The sequence below is a fragment of the Dipteris shenzhenensis genome, chromosome 20, assembly GCF_047967505.1.
Source record: "Dipteris shenzhenensis isolate YYH24624 ecotype China chromosome 20, Dip_SZ_1.0, whole genome shotgun sequence".
Lineage (NCBI taxonomy): Eukaryota > Viridiplantae > Streptophyta > Polypodiopsida > Gleicheniales > Dipteridaceae > Dipteris > Dipteris shenzhenensis.
Genome location: NC_141615.1, coordinates 47,092,466 through 47,111,078, shown reverse-complemented (window position 1 = coordinate 47,111,078; position 18,613 = coordinate 47,092,466). Strand labels below are relative to the sequence as shown.

Below are 18,613 nucleotides of genomic sequence, written 5' to 3'. Positions count from 1 at the left end.
CCCCCTCTCCACCATGAGTCTCCTGCCTACATGACAGCCAAGATGCTGTCCATGTGGCAGGCCATTCCACCTATGGTCCACCCCCCGATGCACTCCTCATTTGCGGGCTCACTGATGGGGAGGTGACCATTCCAACACCCACGACGTCCTATTTCTTCTCTAGAGGACAATATGTGGGAAACGGTATCCAACATCATTTTTCTTCTCTAGAAAAAAAAGAATCCTTGCCCTTTAAGGTATGTTTGTATAGTTTCAAACTTCAGTTTGTGTCAGCTCTCTAAACTTTTGTTAATCCCTTGCATGAATTTGCGTGTAAGTGCATGCGTGCACATGTGCACCTGTGTTTGCTAGGTTCACACGTGCACAGACACACTTTTTTGAAAAGTGAAATCGATGTATGTTTCGTTTACAAGAAGACAATCCCATCCTGGAGATTTCCATCTGCTGTAACAATTAACGTCGTGCTGCGAGAACTTCTTGTGAAGGGAGATCTGCAATCCCAAATTGTCTAGAAAAATGAGCGACACAAGCTGCAGCAAGTTGAGCTCAAGAGGAGGTCCAAACACCATCAGGCATAAGGGCTCGGCAAATACTTGCAGATTGTCTCTTGTAATGTAGACTTTTGAAAAATTCTTCGGATGAACAACCTTTATCTAAGAAAGCCCTCTGTCTTGCTCTTGTCTCCCATTTAGTGATTTTTCTATGATCATTACTTTGTAGACAATGTCTAGCCCGACATAAAGATGTGCTTTCTTCTCTAGACAACGGCCGAAAATGACGGAGCTCAGTCAAAGATTGGCAGGTATTTTTGGCCCGAGCAACAGTGTCCCTCAAAGTCTTCATGTAGTTTTTACCATAATCCCGAACAAATGATTGCATTCTAGCAACAAAAGCATGCCATGCATAATCCATATCAATATGACTCTGATGCGAAAGAGGCTGACAAGCATCATAAACCATTACATTGTATGCATCATGCTCCAAACAGTTGTTATTTACAATGAGCAGTCTTCTTTGGGACAGCCTATCATCTAGCATTTCATGAAAAGAAATACTCAACCATAAGGGGGCATGATCGGAATGCATAAAAGCACAATCCACCCACATTTTGGTAGTGAGATTATCATAATGTTGCGAGTTGACCCTATATCAACAATCCAAGTGAGCTTGATAAGAAAACTGAAGCAAAGCTGAATCAGGTCTGCATATCCACCTCAGGATCTGGGCCTCTACCCCGAGGTGACACAACCACCTATTGAGAAGACAACAAAACCCGCAATTTCCTCTTCAGGGAAAAGAGTACGACTTGCTGTCACAACAACCCAAGTGATACCAACTCCTGAACTTTCTTCAGGGGTATGACCATTTGAAGATGTACAATTCCATATGCGAGAAGATAAAGGTCTTGTATCTGTCTCAGTTTTTCTTGGAGTATGCCAAGCCCCTGTAAAGTTTTATCTTTTCCCTTAGGTTGAAAGGTGGAAGGCATGGAGTTAGCTGGCTCGTTGCCCTTATTTTTGACCACTAAAGAACCAACAATATTAATGCCAGAGGGCATTGGGAGGCCATGTGTCCAAACTTTTTACATTCAAAGCAAGCTCCTGCAAATAACCCCCATTTGAGCTTATAAAATGCACTTCCCATAGCAACATGACTTACTTTAACAGGATAAGATTCTAGAGTGGGATTATCAGTGTCCCAAAGGATACAAAACCTATTGAAATTCCCATTTGGCCTTGGTGGACACACCACCTTGCCTAAAGATGCTGCAATTTTTAGCAAAAGTGAGGCCAAACATTGAGAAAATCAACCACCTCCACCCACACCGGACAACAACGTCGAATCAAAGCCTAGTAATCCCTGGTGGGTGACCATGTGTGCATGCTCGCTTGAGGCTCAACTGGTCTTTGATGTTATGCATGAGGGCTTTCAAGATAACCACAAGGATTGGAAAGATTCCGCCCCCACTATTGGGATTATGGTGGAGGTCGATGATATAGTAGATCCAGTGCGTGAATATGCAAAGCATCCTGTAATTATCTTTTTCCTAGGTCGTATGCCAACTACAATAGATGTGGGTATCTGGTTAACCAGAACACTAGGTGGTTGTATTGTTCGTAAGGTGCATTATGTAGCTCGTGGCTTTTTTGAAGTTATAATGATTGATGAATAGCATAAATAGATGCTCCTTGAACATTCTCCACATTTTTATGGACAACAGATGATTCATGTGTTGCACACTACTACCGTGCTATCCTAGAATTTGTTGCACTCTGTCCCAGCTTGAGCCTATTTATTATCTCTGACCTACGATGTCAGAGTACTATGCTCATGAGGTCATCCTGACCCAAGTCCTGCTTTTGTTTCTTGTGCATATAAGTCTTCACGAGAGAGAGAGAGAGAGAGAGAGAGAGAGAGAGAGAGAGGCCGTTGAGCTTCGCCATGGTGTCTCCTTGCTGCTGCAAGCCTGCTTAGGGTCCCGCGCCCTCCCTAGAGCCCCATCTTGGGGTCCCTTTCCATCCCTAGAGCTCCGTCTAAGGTCCCACGCCCTCTCTAGAGCCTCGTCTAGGGTCTCGTGCCTTCCCTGCGTTTTTGCCTAGGGTTCCGTGCTAGCCAGCAGCTCCTGCGTCTTCAATCCCTGTTTTCGTACCTGTTATATGGCCTCTTTTGGTGTGCTGTAGGTCATGCTCATGCCTAGTCGCCAGCTCTTCTCTCATTTCCCACTCTCATTTTTTTGCTCTCCCGTTTTACTGTTTCTTCAGATCTGCGTGTGAGTTTTGTGAGATAAACCCCTTTCCTTGGTGCTCACCCTTGCTGTCCTTCCCTACCCTGTGCATAAGCTTTCTTTTTTCTCTTGCTGCCTACTCCTTTATTTTTCTCTCCTTTCAGCTACATGACACACACACACACGCACGCGCGAAACACACACATACGCGCGCACGCACACCACGTTATGTACATAGGTACGTACTTTGATACTGATACTAAGATCTGATACTGATACTAAGATCTCTAATACTTATTTTGTAGGCCATCCAAACGTAGTCAAGAGAAAATGGAGTTATGATTCTGGTTGTAAAGGATCAACATTATGACTAGGAAATACAAGCTGCTTTGAGCGTCTCATTCCTAAGACTGTCAATGTTCCAAGTGGCTTCTTATGTGCAAATCTTCAATGTGAAATGACCTATTTTAGAGAGGTCTTTTTAAAACCCTTTTATAGTCATCAAATTTGAGGAAACATGAACTTCCATCTTTGGGCTTGTTTTTCCCACCACCGCCTGTTTAGCTAACAGCTCTATTGATGCCTCAATCCTCTGACTCCCTTCAAACACCTCATGCATCCAGTGGGAGTACGAATTGTAGTGATAGCCCACTTCACCGCCACCATCTCTAGCTTGATCATTATAGTAGTAAGCAACTATTCAAGGGACTTTTTATGTAAGAAGGTAACCTATTGTTGGAGTACTACAAACACTATTAAACCTTTTCTTAGAAGGCCAAAAGTCTAAGAGTCTCACTCGAGAGCATAGAGAGCTTATAGCAATAATAAAGCAACCAGAGCAAGGGACTTTTCATGGCAAGGCCACTGACTCTTACAAAGGCTATGGAGGGTTGCCCATTGGGGTAGAAGTTAAGACATGTTTCAAAAGGTTTCTCTTCCAAAGAAACGTCTACATGCATGTGTGGATTTTGACCTTGATTTCTTTGCTGATTTTTGTATTTGAATGTTGATTTCAATTCATTGAACACCTATAATGCTCTATGGATTTCAAATCCAATATACCTAGATGAATCCAGGAACATTCCCAAACTCATCCTCTAAAAACACAACATAGTGTAGTTTCAATCTCACGAGAGTCACTCATAAGATTGAAAACCATAAACTCCATCACTCATAGCAGGGACTAGCTACTATGACATCCCCACTGATGTCATCAGCGCCCAATAGTGGGTGTAGACCATAGTATAAAAGTATGCTCTCACTCTCACCCACACATACTTGACCATCCATTTATACAAAGTCTTTGTACTGAGTTTCTGTCAGCACTCCGGAGGTGAAGGGCAAACTCAGCCATGATGAAGGCTAGCACTAAAGGAGAAGGCTAATCAAAAAGTATTTATGGATTTCAAATCCAATTGGCATGTATAGACACGAAATAGAACATGTGCTTTATACTTATAAGTATTGTATGCAATTGTGTAGGCCTGTATAATTGAGGAAGCATCATTTGAATATACCATATATATTTCTGGTGAAACATTTCTGGTGACTATTCAGTAACAATGACCTTGAATACCACACAATCAGTAAATACCATGGGCCGTACATGTCATCAATTCCTTGGTAAAAGGAGACTTAAGCATTGAATAGCAGAAAACATCAACATCAATTTGTTTTAAAAGCTTTCAAGCATTGCAATTGCTAGTTGTGCCACCACGAAGATAGCCAAAATACATTTTCTTGCCCTCCTTATACATATGTAATTATGAAGTTTGTGACATTGGAAAGAACACTTAAAGTTGGGGAACACTTGAGAAAGGATTGCACACACTATGAAATAGAAAAAAACTATGACTGGGTTTTATAAGAAAACAACCTAAAATCCATTATATACCTAGATGAATCCAGGAACATTCCCAAACTCATCCTCTAAAAACACAACATAGTGCAGTTTCAATCTCACGATAGTCACTCATAAGATTGAAAACCATAAACTCCATCATGCATAGTAGGGACTAGCTACTATGACATCCCCACTGACGTCATCAGCGCCCAACAGTGGGTGTAGACCATAGTATAAAAGTATGCTCTCACACATACAAATCCACACACCCACACATACTTGAGCATCCATTTATACAAAGTCTTCGTATTGAGTTTCTATCGGCACTCCGGAGGTGAAGGGCAAACTCAGCCATTAAAAGTAAGATCCTAAGTTTGAACTCTACAAACAGTGTAGGACCCTATACACTGGTTACATGTGTTGTAGCCTAGCAGGAAATCAATGTTACAAGAAGAGGCATATCCTATCTATGGGGACATAAACCCAACAACCATGATGCAAAACGGTTGTTAAGTCTTAAATTCTTAGACATTGCACCATGCATTATCATTTTTTCCTCTAAAACGATAAATTATGTATAACAAGGAGATGCATGTAAAAGAAAATTTTCTCCTTTGTTTTTTTAAGATATCTAATCCACAACATCTCTAAGGAGACATATGTAGCTCTCTCTCTCTCTCTCGTCTGTAGGTCGCCCGTACATCGTACGTACGTTACCCGTACATCATATGCCACCTACACAGCCACTCGTCCTCCGTACATCATACGTCGTTTGTACAACCACTCAAAGTCTACCTCTTGTACCTCCTTCCGTACAGTTGTTGTCCGTACCTCCATACAGCCGCTGCCATACAACCATCATCCATACATCCAATCGTCGTAGCGTCGTACAACGCAGCAGAGCCGGGGTTCAAGGTCACCCCAGGCTCAGTTGGGGGGGGGGGGGGGGTAGCTTCAGCAAAAGGGTTTATTAAAATCTGCACAGGCCACCATGGAATTCCCGAAGATGAAGACTTTTGCTACTACACTCATTAGAAAGCCCTCCTACTCCATATTGCAGCCCCCACATCGACACCCAGCCCCTATGCACTGCATTACAAGCGGAGGATTGGATCTGATCCACAGGAGCAAATATACTTTCTACAACAAGAAGTGAGAGCTCAGACTTATGGTTGCAGCTCTTGACTGGAAAGTGAAGGAGATGGCAGGAAATGTTAAGCAAGAAATCATTGTAGAGGTCATACAAAAGTGCAGTACATCTCCAACAACACTAACACTTGTCTCCACAGTCAAAGAGATGATCACCAATCAAGTAAGTTCAGCCAAACAAGAGATGGCCATTGTGGCCAACAACAAAATCAACAAAGAAGATCTTTATGTAGAAGTAAAAGAGCAAGAAGCCAGAGTGTACAATATGAAGATGATGAAGGATACACTGAAGAAGAGAGAATCACATGCATAGCACAAGTTGAATGGGAGCAAATGACATTAGTTGCATCTTCAAAAAGAAAAAATAGCTACAAGTTTATTTCAATGAGGGGGCAGGAAGCGTAAAGATTCTCCGCCAAACAAACAAGCTGAAGGGTACACAGGTATGGATATCTGAGGAGCTCACTCCAACTCAGCTCTAGGATCAGACTTATGATTCAGCGTGGGTGATGATGCTCGTTTCAGTAGCTCCACCCTTACTATGATTTGTATCAAGTTTTCTTTCACTCTCATAGACCCATCAGTCTTCCGAAGACTCTAATAAAATTTCTTTCTTTCTTTCTTTCTACCAAAGGAATATCAAACTTACTAAAGTGAAAGATGCATGCGAAGCTGGAAAATGGGCAATCCACCGAGATGGATTTGCATTAATTAGAGATTTCAAATCTTCGAGCTGAGATGCCATGTGCACTCCTCGACTCTAGTGTTGTAAGTCTTCTTGACATCTAGCATTTGTCCCATAGGCCCATGAGGCCTCTCACGGACATTAATATGACTCTTTCTTTCTTTTTGGAGGTGTAGCTATTCTCTTCAAATCACACCTAAGGCCACTCAAGCGTGCTCTTGATCCAGTCTATGTGAGCCATTTAGCTCGTGAACTCCCATATCTACTTGGAGATGGTGCGGACCTCACCCGTGCTTCGGATATCCTTGTCTCAGTGGTACATGATGTTGCGGCTAGATCCTTCCCCACGACCTGATCAGCAGCACATTACCCAGTTGGGACAATGTCTCAGAATTCTTGTTATGATGACGAGTGCAAAGATATGAGATCTCACCTTAGTGAGCCTTGGGCCATCTTAGGACACATGAGACACTGTGGATTTTACGATGTTTGACATGTCGTAAGAGGCGAGCATACGTCACGTGTCACGATCTGTTACGTATTTCTTTCTCTATATCTAGACTTATGGATGGTTTGATGAATGGACACTTGTGGAAGGGTATGCCCTTTCGACGGGACACTTCCTATGAGGCACAACCCTTCACAAGAGACATTCTATGGAAGAGACACTCCTATTGTAATGTACCCTCTCATCAAGGGTCACACCCTTCACAAGGGGTACACACCTCTTCATGCACATACACTTTGGAGTACACACCTTTTCATGTGTGACTCTTCACTCTATATAAGAGAGGCCCAATTGTATGGATGACACACTACAGACACTCAAGCAATACAATTATTCCTTGTTCTCTGCTATTTCAGTCTCCTTTCTGTTCCTTAGCACATTTCTAAATATAGTAAATCTAGGATTTCTTACAGTGGTATCAGAGCAAATTTCGCTCCTGCCTGTAGGAAATGCCCCCCACCTTCTAGCGCCTATCTGATACATCTCTTTCCGCTAGAAGGATATCCGTGCACATTGTGCATGGAAGAGATGGAGAGAATGAGCGTAAAAATTTTTAGCGCCAACCCTGCCTAAAGTCATCAATGGCCTCTCCATCTCCCACACATCATGAGTTGATGTGAATGGACACGACAAAAATCGTGTCTTTTCATGTGCTTGGGCTGTCCCAAAACCAAAGGACGCACCTTTTCCACCATCGGACACACCTTTTGATGAAGAGTTTTGACTCCTCACCCAAGGGACACACCCCATCGTGGAAAAAAGGACACACCTCTTCATGTGGGGACACCCCTTTTAAAAACAGGGTCACACCCCTTCATGAAAAGGTACACCTATTCCAAGGGTCACACCCTTCGAATAGGCACACCTTTTGGAACCAAGCACCTTATAAAAAGGGTACCTAGAGGGGTTTATTTAAAAAAAAAACCCAGCCCCATACCTTAGGTCTAACCCTAGACTACCCAAGGGTCAAATAAACCCACCCTTTAATTTTTTGGGCAACCACCCAACATAGGCAGCCACAAACGAAAAAAAGGGACATACCTTTTGACGCCCGTACAGACTTCGTCGAGCAGGCTCGCCTCCCTACGCAGCCCTCCTGCCCTCGCCAGTTTGCTGCCCTGCCCCCTTGCCATATGCAGCACCTGCCCCTCGCCGGTTTGCTGCCTTGCCCCCTCGCCATAAGCAGCCCCTGCCCCTCGCCGGTTTGCTGCCCTGCCCTCGCCAGTTTGCTGCCCTGGTTACCTGCCAGGCCCTGCCATTGCTGCCGCTAAACAGCCCTTGGAAGCCCGCAGCCTGGTTCGCCACCCCCTATCGCGATCTAGAATTGGATACCAGCAGCCTGTTTTGCCATACGCAGTCTGCCCCCTCTTTTTCGCCATCTTACCTGCCAGATCAGCAGCAGTACAGCCCCTTTACCGCGATCCAGACTGCCTGTTAAACGCGCGCTGTTGCTGTTCCGGACCAGCCAGGCCCAGATCTGCTCCTCGCCACCCATTGCAACATGGACCTCCGGACAGAAATCTGCAGGCCTTTTCTACGCAACAAATTGGCAGATTAAATCAATGCCAGGTGGATTCTTTCCAGTCTACTTCTAAGGATTCTCTTGTCATTATCAAATTACAGCAAATGAAAGACGCTTCCTTAAAGCATGGAAACCCCTGGTAATTCACCCGTCCCTTCAAGAACACCTCAAGCATCATCTACCACACAATATCGTGTTCAGATTGCACGACCAGCCCATTTCGGAGCTATTGCATCGTGGGTCTTCTGTGTCACGTGCCCTCCTAGTGATCTAGACCACATCCTATACCTTCTGCGTGAGGCACCTCAATTACCTTACTTCCTCAGCACAGTCCAGGTTGTGTTCCATGAGACACGAAGATACCCAGAACCCGATATTCCTCACGAGTTTGCTGTCCATCTTTGGAGAGATTTTTACCCTCAGCTTCAGCATCTCCAGGGTACTCTCCACCTCCTTCAGCTCCCAGATATCCTCCTATACAGGTTGTACCTTCCCCAAGACAGTATTTACACTCTCAAGGCACTCCTTCTCCTGGATATCCTCCACTTCCGACAGCAGCTCCCTATCCCTTCTCAGATCCGTGGACTCTGCAACCTACTCCTGTACTCTCACGAGCAGTAACACCCATTTCGGCATCACCAGTGTTACCTCAGACAGGACCTCCTTTACCAGATTTCCACGGGTGGTTCCATCCTACCTCGCCTGCCCCCTCCAACATGAGCAACCTCAGGGAGCAGCCCGAATCTTCTTCCAGGAATGGTACAAACTAGAGCGCAGGTTCATGCTTTTCTCACGGGGACCTCAGATATGTCGCAACGCTCGCGTGCAGCCTCTCCGAAAAATAAGCGACTCAAGTCCAAAAAAGACCCCTGAAGTCAACGTACAAGGTGAAACACTACTGCAACTTCAAATTTCCCAGCTTTAGGACAGCATCTCCGACTTGGTTTAGAAAGTCCAACAACTCCAAGATTCTCATAGTACCACACATACAGAGGATGACGTGACACAACTAGACGACTATGTGGACTCATTCCCACCAGAGGTAGAAAACACTGAACTCCGTGCCCTCTACCGTTTACTCCAAGCTTCCAAAACTAAAAGACTTGACATTAAACTTCCGGAAGCCTACACTAGTCAACGAAATCGCCAAACAGTTGACCAATGGCTCGCAAAATTGCGCATGTACTTTTATACTGTTGACCTCTCTGAAGGCAAAAAGATTACCTTGGCACCCTCCCTCCTTAAGGATACAGCTTTTCTATGGTGGCAAAGACGCTTAAAGGACGACAAAAGTGTGTTAACATGGGAACGTTTTGAACACGTGCTCCGTAAGCAGTTCATACCTGCCAATGCGGACTTCCAAGCACATTCAAAACTCCGACAGTTGGAGCAAACAGGCTCCCTGTCTTCCTACATCTCTCAGTTTACCACATTGGTGCTGGAGATTGATGGGTTAACTGAGGATGATCGCCTTCATGCTTTCATCTCAGGCCTAAATCCCTCGTTACGCATTGATGTCCTTAAAGCAAACATCACCACCACAGCTGGCGCTATTGCTTACGTAGAGCGCATTACAGATTTCCAAAACACAAGGAAGCAGAGTGCTAATCGAACACTAAACTCTACTATGGCCAAAGGTGCTCGCCCTTAAGATAACCCCAGGTTTAGAAAAAACTCGGGTAATCAAGGTCAGCGACAGTCTCAAGATCCCCACAAGTCTCAGAAATCATATGCTAGATTCCAACAGAAGCACCCCTCCAAGGATCGCGCCTCTTCTTCTTCACAAAGTGATTACCGTCATCCCCAACATAAAGGTGCGGCCACTGACAAGAAGAACAACTCTAGCACAAAAGGACTTTGTACCATCTGTACAGGCGACCATAGATGGTTTGATTGTCCCAAGCGACCAAAGCAAAATTCCAATATGGAACCTAGCACTTCCCAAACAGAAGATGCTACCCCAGCACAAGACAAGAAAGGAAAAGCTGTTCGAATGGCAAATACCATCCACCTGAGCCTTGCCAGCAACCCCGAACCTTCCCTGGCCACTCAAGTACTTTGTGTTCAAGGATCGATTCGTGGAACAACGATCACTATCCTCATCGACAGTGGCTGCTCTCATAACTTCCTAGCTAGTTCTATGGTCAACAAACTTCGATTGACTACCAGTCCTAGTCTCATGGACTATCAGATTGAACTCGCAAATAAAACTACCTTCTTGTGCAACACCAGAATCAAAAACTTGTCTTTTCGCATCCAACACTATACGGACAAGTTGAACTTTGACATCATGCCTCTTTCTCGGTACGATGTCATACTTGGACAACTGTGGCTCTACGACTATGATCCATCAATCAGTTTTCGCAGCCATACTATCCAGTTTGTCCACCAGGGAAAACTTATTGAGCTAACTGGTTCTAGGGACTCTCCTTCAACCCCAGTTGCCTCTGTCCTACAAGTAAAGAAGTGGGTTCGTAAACGTCAAGTGAAGACTTCACTTCTGTTGGTTACGGCAGTAGAGGAGACACCAACAAAGGATCCTCCTGAATACCTCAACCAACCTTTTTTCCAGCCCTACCTGGATATTTTTCCACAAGAATTGCCAAAGCAGTTACCACCTCGACGACCAGTGGATCACCCAATCGAACTTATTCCCGGCAGTAATCCACCGTCGAAACCTCCTTATCGGGTTTCTTACACTCAAAATGAAGAAATCCAAAGACAGGTGACCAAACTACTCGACAAAGGTCACATTCAGCCCATTTGCACCCTTTCGGATCACCTGAACTACTTGTGGAAAAAAAGAATAATTTAGTGCGCCTCTGCATCGACTACCGAGCCCTCAACAAGCTCACTATCAAAAACAAGTATCCATTGCCTCGCATCGATGACCTCTTCGATCAACTTCTACACGCAACACAATTCTCAAAGATTGATCTTCGTTCAGGTTATCATCAAATTCGCATACGAGAAGGCGATGAGTACAAGACAGCTTTTCGAACAAAGTATGGACACTATGAATGTTTGGTCATGCCTTTTGGGTTAAACAATGCCCCGGCCACATTCATGACACTAATGAACGACATCTTCAGGCCTTTCCTCGATAAGTTCGTCATCGTTTACCTCGATGACATCCTCGTTTTCAGCAGATCCCTACATGAGCACAAACAACATCTTCACCAAGTTTTTGAAGTTCTCTGCGCAAATTCTCTCTACATCAACATTGAGAAGAGTGAGTTCTTCAAGACCCAACTCGAACATTTGGGACATGTTATTTCAGCTCAAGGCATCTCTGTGGATCCCAAGAAGGTCGAGGTAATCCAAAACTGGCCTACTCCTAAGAATGTTCATGATGTCCGCTCTTTTCTCGGATTGGCAAACTTCTACCATACAAAGGTCTATCAATTTTCCGAAATCGCAGCTCCTATGTCCGAATTATTGAAAAGCACAGTAGTTTTTCAGTGGCTTCCCGAAACAAAGTATAGTTTCGAACAACTCAAGCAAGCACTCACTACCACACCAATTATGGCTATTGTTGACCCAAACCTTCCATTTGAGGTCATGACCGATGCTTTCGACATCACTACAGGAGCAGTCTTGATGCAAGAAGGCAGAGTTATTGCTTTTGACAGCCATAAACATTCTGATATCCAAACCCGATACCCAGTTTATGATAAGGAGTTTCTTGCCGTTGTACATGCTTATCGCTCTTGGAACCATTATCTCATGGGAGCCGACTCTGTGGTCAAGACAGACCATCACTCTTTAAAGTATATCTGTACTCAGCCAGTCATGAACGCTCGACAAGCACGCTGGGTTGAGTTTCTGGCCAACTTTCACATGACCATTGAGTACATTCCAGGACTACGCAATGTAGTTGCAGATGCTCTCAGCAGGTTAACTCTAGCATCAGCTATGGTAATCTCTACATTATCTGTGGATGTTCCGAATTCATTCAAAGGAAAGTATTTCAATGATAAAGACTTTGGCACAGCAGTATAAGTTCTTTCAAAAGATCAATCTTCGACTTCCGAACAGAAGATTTTCTCATCCTATTCTTATATGGACGACCTTCTGTATTATCAAGATCGCGTCTGTGTACCACATGACAAGGATGTTCGACGTCTTTTGTTAAAAGAGCATCATGTACTTCCTTATGCTGCCCATCCAGGCATCAACAAGACTTATAGGTTACTCAGTGCAACATACTACTGGCCTCAGATGAAAAGTGACGTCATCAAAATGGTTACATCTTGCTTATCTTGTCAACAAATGAAAGCAAGCTGACGACTTCCAGTAGGACTTCTTCAGTCTCTTCCAGTTCCAACTGAAAGGTGGGAAAGTATTTCCATGGATTTCATTACAACACTACCACGATCCTCCCAAGGTAATACTCAGATTATGGTAATTGTTGATCGATTGTCCAAAATGGCACACTTTGTTGCTTGCAAAAGCAGTGCACAGGCTCCGGACATAGCCAAACTCTTCATACAACACATCTTCCAACACCATGGATTGCCCAAGAATATCATATCCGACAGAGATCCTAAGTTTACCAGTCACTTTTGGATTTCACTATACGAATCTTTGGGAACAACTCTACTGTTCAGTTCAGCCTACCACCCAGAATCAGATGGCCAGACTGAAAGAGGCAACCAAGTTCTGGAAGAAATATTTCAACATTATATTCAGTCACGCCAAGCAGCTTGGGAAGAGTATCTACCACTCCTTGAGTTTGCTTATAATAACTCTTTCCATAGTGCCATCAGTATGACTCCATTCCAAGCAGCTTATGGACACACTCCGATTGTACCAACGAATTTTGTACTTCAACATCGAGTGGCCCTAGCTGATCAACTGGTTCAAGAAATGCAAGACATTCTACTCCAAGTCAGGGATCATATGCGAAAAGCGCAAGAGCGGTATCAACGGTCTGCCAACAAACATAGACGTCACCTGGAATTCGACACTGGTGACATGGTGCTATTATTTGTAGCCCCACATCGCTATAAGACGGTTAAGTCTATGTTTCCTAAGTTGCGACCAAGATACTATGGACCTTTCCGGATCGTCAAGAAAAATTCACCTTTAAGTTACAAATTGGAATTACCACCATCATGGGGTAAAATCCATCCGACATTTCATATTTCTTGGCTAAAGATGTACATTCCAAGCGATGAAGCAGTTCCTCCTGCAGGTGATTATGTCCCAGAAATCGAAGACGATTATGTTCTCCTTATTCCTGAGCGTATTCTGGACCATCGACAGCGAGAGACTCGACATCGACTTATCACAGAATTCCTTGTTCTTTGGCGAGATCTGGATGACTCCGACGCTACTTGGCAATCTAATGAAGACTTATAGCAGTACCCTGACATTTTACAGCAGTATTTTCAGAATTTACCGTGATATTTTCTGCATCAGTTCATTATCTCCACCAGGGTCTTATTTTGAGTGGGAGGGGATGTCACGATCTGTGACGTATTCCTTTCTCTATATCTAGACTTATGGATGGTTTGATGAATGGACACTTGTGGAAGGGTATGCCCTTTCGACGGGACACTTTCTATGAGGCACAACCCTTCACAAGAGACATTCTATGGAAGAGACACTCCTATTGTAATGTACCCTCTCATCAAGAGTCACACCCTTCACAAGGGATACACACCTCTTCATGCACATACACTTTGGAGTACACACCTTTTCATGTGTGACTCTTCTCTCTCTATATAAGAGAGGCCCAATTGTATGGATGACACACTACAGACACTACAGCTACACTACAGACACTCAAGCAATACAATTATTCCTTGTTCTCTGCTATTTCAGTCTCCTTTCTGTTCCTTAGCACATTTCTAAATATAGTAAATCTAGGATTTCTTACAATAAATTCTGAAAATACTGCTGTAAAATGTCAGGGTACTGTTGTAAGTCTTCATCAGATTGCCAAGTAGCGTCGGAGTCGTCCAAATCTCGCCAAAGAACAAGGAATTCTGTGATAAGTCGATGTCGAGTCTCTCGCTGTCGATGGTCCAGAATACGCTCAGGAATAAGGACAACATAATCGTCTTCGATTTCTGGGACATAATCACCTGCAGGAGGAACTACTTCATCGCCTGGAATGTACGTCTTAAGCCAAGAAATATGAAATGTCGGATGGATTTTACCCCATGATGGTGGTAATTCCAATTTGTAACTTAAAGGTGAATTTTTCTTGACGATCCAGAAAGGTCCATAGTATCTTGGTCGCAACTTAGGAAACACAGACTTAACCGTCTTATAGCGATGTGGGGCTACAAATAATAGCACCATGTCACCAGTGTCAAATTCCAGGTGACGTCTATGTTTGTTGGCAGACCGTTGATACCGCTCTTGCGCTTTTCGCATATGATCCCTGACTTGGAGTAGAATGTCTTGCATCACGCTCAGGATGGAGAAGGTGATCCGTCATTCTGAGGGGGGGACCCTACCATTGGATGGGGGCTTTTGTCTGAGGCGAAGCTGCCTATTCCATCGCAGATCCAGGGGTTTGGCACACTTATGCGCGTTCAATCTATGATGTTCTGATGTAGACGCCGCCAAACATGTCCTCCATGCCCAAACCCACCACACTTCGCTTGTTCACTACACAGTCTTTTGCATGCTTCCAGCCCTATAATTTAGGAGTGTCCAAGAAAGCCTGCAATAATCTTGTACCCTCAACAATTGGATAACTGAACTACGGTTGTATCCTTGACAATTGGATGGTTGTGCTCATCTCAAGGAACTTCAAAGATAACGCATAAGGCTTACTAGAGTGGCAAATTCATACCAGAATCTCTGGGGCCAGGCTAGCGAGATTACATGGATGTCTTGGCCCAAGCACCTTCAAGAATAATAAACAAGAGCTTACAAGATGAGTGACTGCGACAATTGGCAGGAACATTCTTCTCAATATCGGGAAAAAAATCCATGTCACCGTATAACTATATGGAAAGGAGCTTAACGTTTACTTGATAGGTAATCACAAAGCGAAATAGAAACAACTGGAACAATTAGAAACGTGGAAAACAATAGCCTGACTGGAACTTCTAGTCATGGCGTTCTTGATTTAGCTTCCTCAACAGGGTTTCCAACTACTCCAGGCTTCTCCACCAGATGCATAAGACAGATTATAAGCAAACTGCTATAAAAAATATAGCCCCTCTAGTTGACATAAACCTACCAAAGATGTTTTGCTGTGATACACAACGATTTCCTCCTACCTGTCCACTAGTTGTTACTGAAAGCCTTATATGTCCAGCTTCGAATTGGTGATCCAAAGTATCGTTAAGTACGAGATGCAGATGCCTATAAAACCAAACTATGCCTTTTTATCACCATGAAGACTCCTGCCAAGTTGAAAGAAATCAATTGAGGCTTAGATACTGTTGAATTGCAAATGTATTCAAGCTGCCAGTTAATAGCAGCACAAATAATACCCTCCAACTGTACATCAAATGATGATTTTATCTTTCTCTCATTACAATTGCGTTATGCTGACATAAGTCGATAGGGTAACTTTGTGAATCACACAACCCGCCGATTCCAAGCACCCTCTAATTAACGAATCATTAGGCAAATGCCAATCATCTGCGTTCTGGTACCAATAAGGTTGGCGTACAAACGTGCCGACGCAAACTCTCTCTCTCCTTATGCAAGGAAGAAATGCATCGACAGCTACTCAATGCTTATTATTGCCAGCACGAAGAAATCCGTGTTACGACTGAAAATCTCGGACTATCCTATTGTGTGAACTTCGAATAGAGGGAGCAGCGCTGAAAAAGGTTTGCTAAACAACTCACAGCAAGCTTCACTGTGCACGGCGAGGGATGTAGAGAACTGAAGCAGCAACAACTGAGTGGAGTTAGGAAGATCGGCCCAGCTCATCTCATCTGTGTCCCCCGCAAGGTGGATGGCCACAGGAAGTTATCATCCAGTAGTGTGCAATCTATAATAACAACAAGGTGGCAAAACCACTATGGCCTTGCTTTTGTATATCTTGGAATATATTTTTTAAAGTTTTTAAACTTTTTTTAAAACTTTACAAAAGCAAGGCCATAGTGGTTAGTGGCTTTCTCCCCCCTGGCTCCGCGCCCACGCCCCTGCGCCCTTGTTGTTGTGACCTGAAACGGTCTTGTAATGGGCTGATAAAATGAACATGAATGCATGAGCCAAGGCATTCGAATTGGGACGCCTTGATCTTCCTTTGTCTTCAATCTCTCTCTCTCTCTCTTGTCAAGTGTCTGCTTTAGTCCTGACGTAGTTGTTACAATATGATTCTGTAAGAAGTGTGTGAGAGTCCCTGCCGTCGATTGATAATTAATTGAAATGAGCGGAATTGTTGGCCTGCAAGATCAATAAGGCTCTGCTTACCAAAACGTTTCACAGTGGCTTTGCTTACCAAAACGTTTAACAACCGAGAGCAGCACGATGCACAATGGAATTCCAATTTCTCACACGCAAACAACGTCGTATTCAAGCAAACGACGAGCTGAAATTGGGGTTCACAATGAAGTGTGAACTCACAAAAGAAACTATCTCCAAGCGTCTGAGTCGAGTCCCAGTGCCTCAAGTTTCCGCAAACCCACGCCTGCAATGATGAAACCACTTTGTAGTTCCGTGAGTTCTGTACTTCAAGGGAGATAGGTGTAAGCGATAGGACAAGGGATATGGGTGGGTAGTGGGTTTGGACTATGGGTTGGGTTGAGCCATAGTCTGGTTTGCATGCTTTCTTGTTTTATGCCAGGGGAAGTTTGGGTTTTTTATCTGACGGTGTGAAGTAAAAAGCATAGATAAGGATTGATTTCATGCAAATCTAAAGTTGTGAAAAGCATAGATAAGTGGAGAAAAGCATAGAAGTGCTTAGAGCAAGATAACTTGAAAGCTGGCTAAGTAACCACCAGCAACCTACACCTGTGAGGCCACTCAGAAAAGCATGGGAATGATGGAAGCATTGATTGCTCACATATCAAGGTGATTGAGCGAAAGAAAATAAGAGGAGGCTTTGCCAACGTAGCTTGAGTCTCATTGGTATGGACTTCAAAGCTCTCTCTCACTTTGAGAGCTCCAAAAGCTCAGGGGTGTTTTGAGATTAGAAATGTATTTAAGCTCTTGCCATTCAGAGAAGCAAGTTGCTGACCTCCGTTTCAGCTCTCTCTTGCTCATTGTGATTGGTAAGCTTTAATATTCCTCCCAAATTTCTCATTCCCTAGTGGTTCTTCCACATGTCGATTTGTTCATCACTTTTGTTGCTCTATCGGACGTCTCTCTTTTCTTTAGCTCCCAACTTTCTACGCTAACAGCCCATCACTTGTAGAGTGTAGGCTCTTAACTCCTCCTAGCACAACCCTGCTCACTGCACAGGAGCAGGATCCTGCGGCCTCACACTCGATGTATTCCTACCAAAATCCTATCTTTGGCACCATCCCTCGCTGCTGTCAACACTTCACTAAAAGTAAGTGTCCACCAAACCTTTCCTTCTTTTAGATCATCATACATACTGAAGGAGATGTGTTCACAACACAATGAGCAAGACATTTCCTTCTATCATCCCATTAAGCTTATCCTTATTGTCAAGCTATTGTCAAAGAGAGGTGTTTCTTCTTTACTCTCTCATTGATTTTATGTAATTTTAAATCAAATTCAATAGCTTTTCTTCTTTACTCTCTCGTTGCTTTTCTTCTAAGAAACTAAAGGTACTGTATCGCCAACTTGTTCGTTATGTATTGTTTTCTTCTTTATTTAAATGACGATAATGGTTTGTATGATTTTAGGTGTGGCAACTAGTGCATGCAATTTATTAATTTGTCAAGTTGCTAATACGACCATTGGCATTCAAGTAATGTCCCAATATCTTATCCATTCACGATACCTATTCTTGGTGCTTATATTCTTGACGTTTATACTCTCAGCGTTTACATTCTTGGCGTTTATATTCTCGGCGTCCAAGGAAGGGCCCATTTCCTCATATTATAATTCTTTGGGGAAGGAAGTGTGCCGCCTCCCCGCCCATACTATGTGTGCCACACATCTAGTTCTAACTCAAGCTTGGAACTTCACTCCACACCTTGTGAACTAGTAGTGGAGAGAGTAGTTCCAAAGATGCATCAACTCTGCTGTGGTAAATTTTGCAGGTATTGTCTCGAGGAGTTGGGAGTTAG

General features: G+C 43.7%; 1 protein-coding gene across 1 annotated transcript in view; it reads right to left on the bottom strand.

Annotated features, from left to right (window-relative positions):
• Positions 1–17,087, bottom strand: part of LOC147889760 (dihydroneopterin aldolase 2-like) — a 43,392-nt gene extending 26,305 nt beyond the window's left edge. The window contains exons 1-3 of the mRNA XM_087391516.1: positions 16,980–17,087; positions 16,256–16,799; positions 15,637–15,802 (exon numbers count right to left, since the gene is read on the bottom strand). The gene's annotated coding sequence lies outside the window, so the exon portion shown is untranslated. The remainder of the gene's footprint in view (positions 1–15,636; positions 15,803–16,255; positions 16,800–16,979) is intronic.
• Between the last annotated feature and the right edge of the window lie 1,526 nt (positions 17,088–18,613).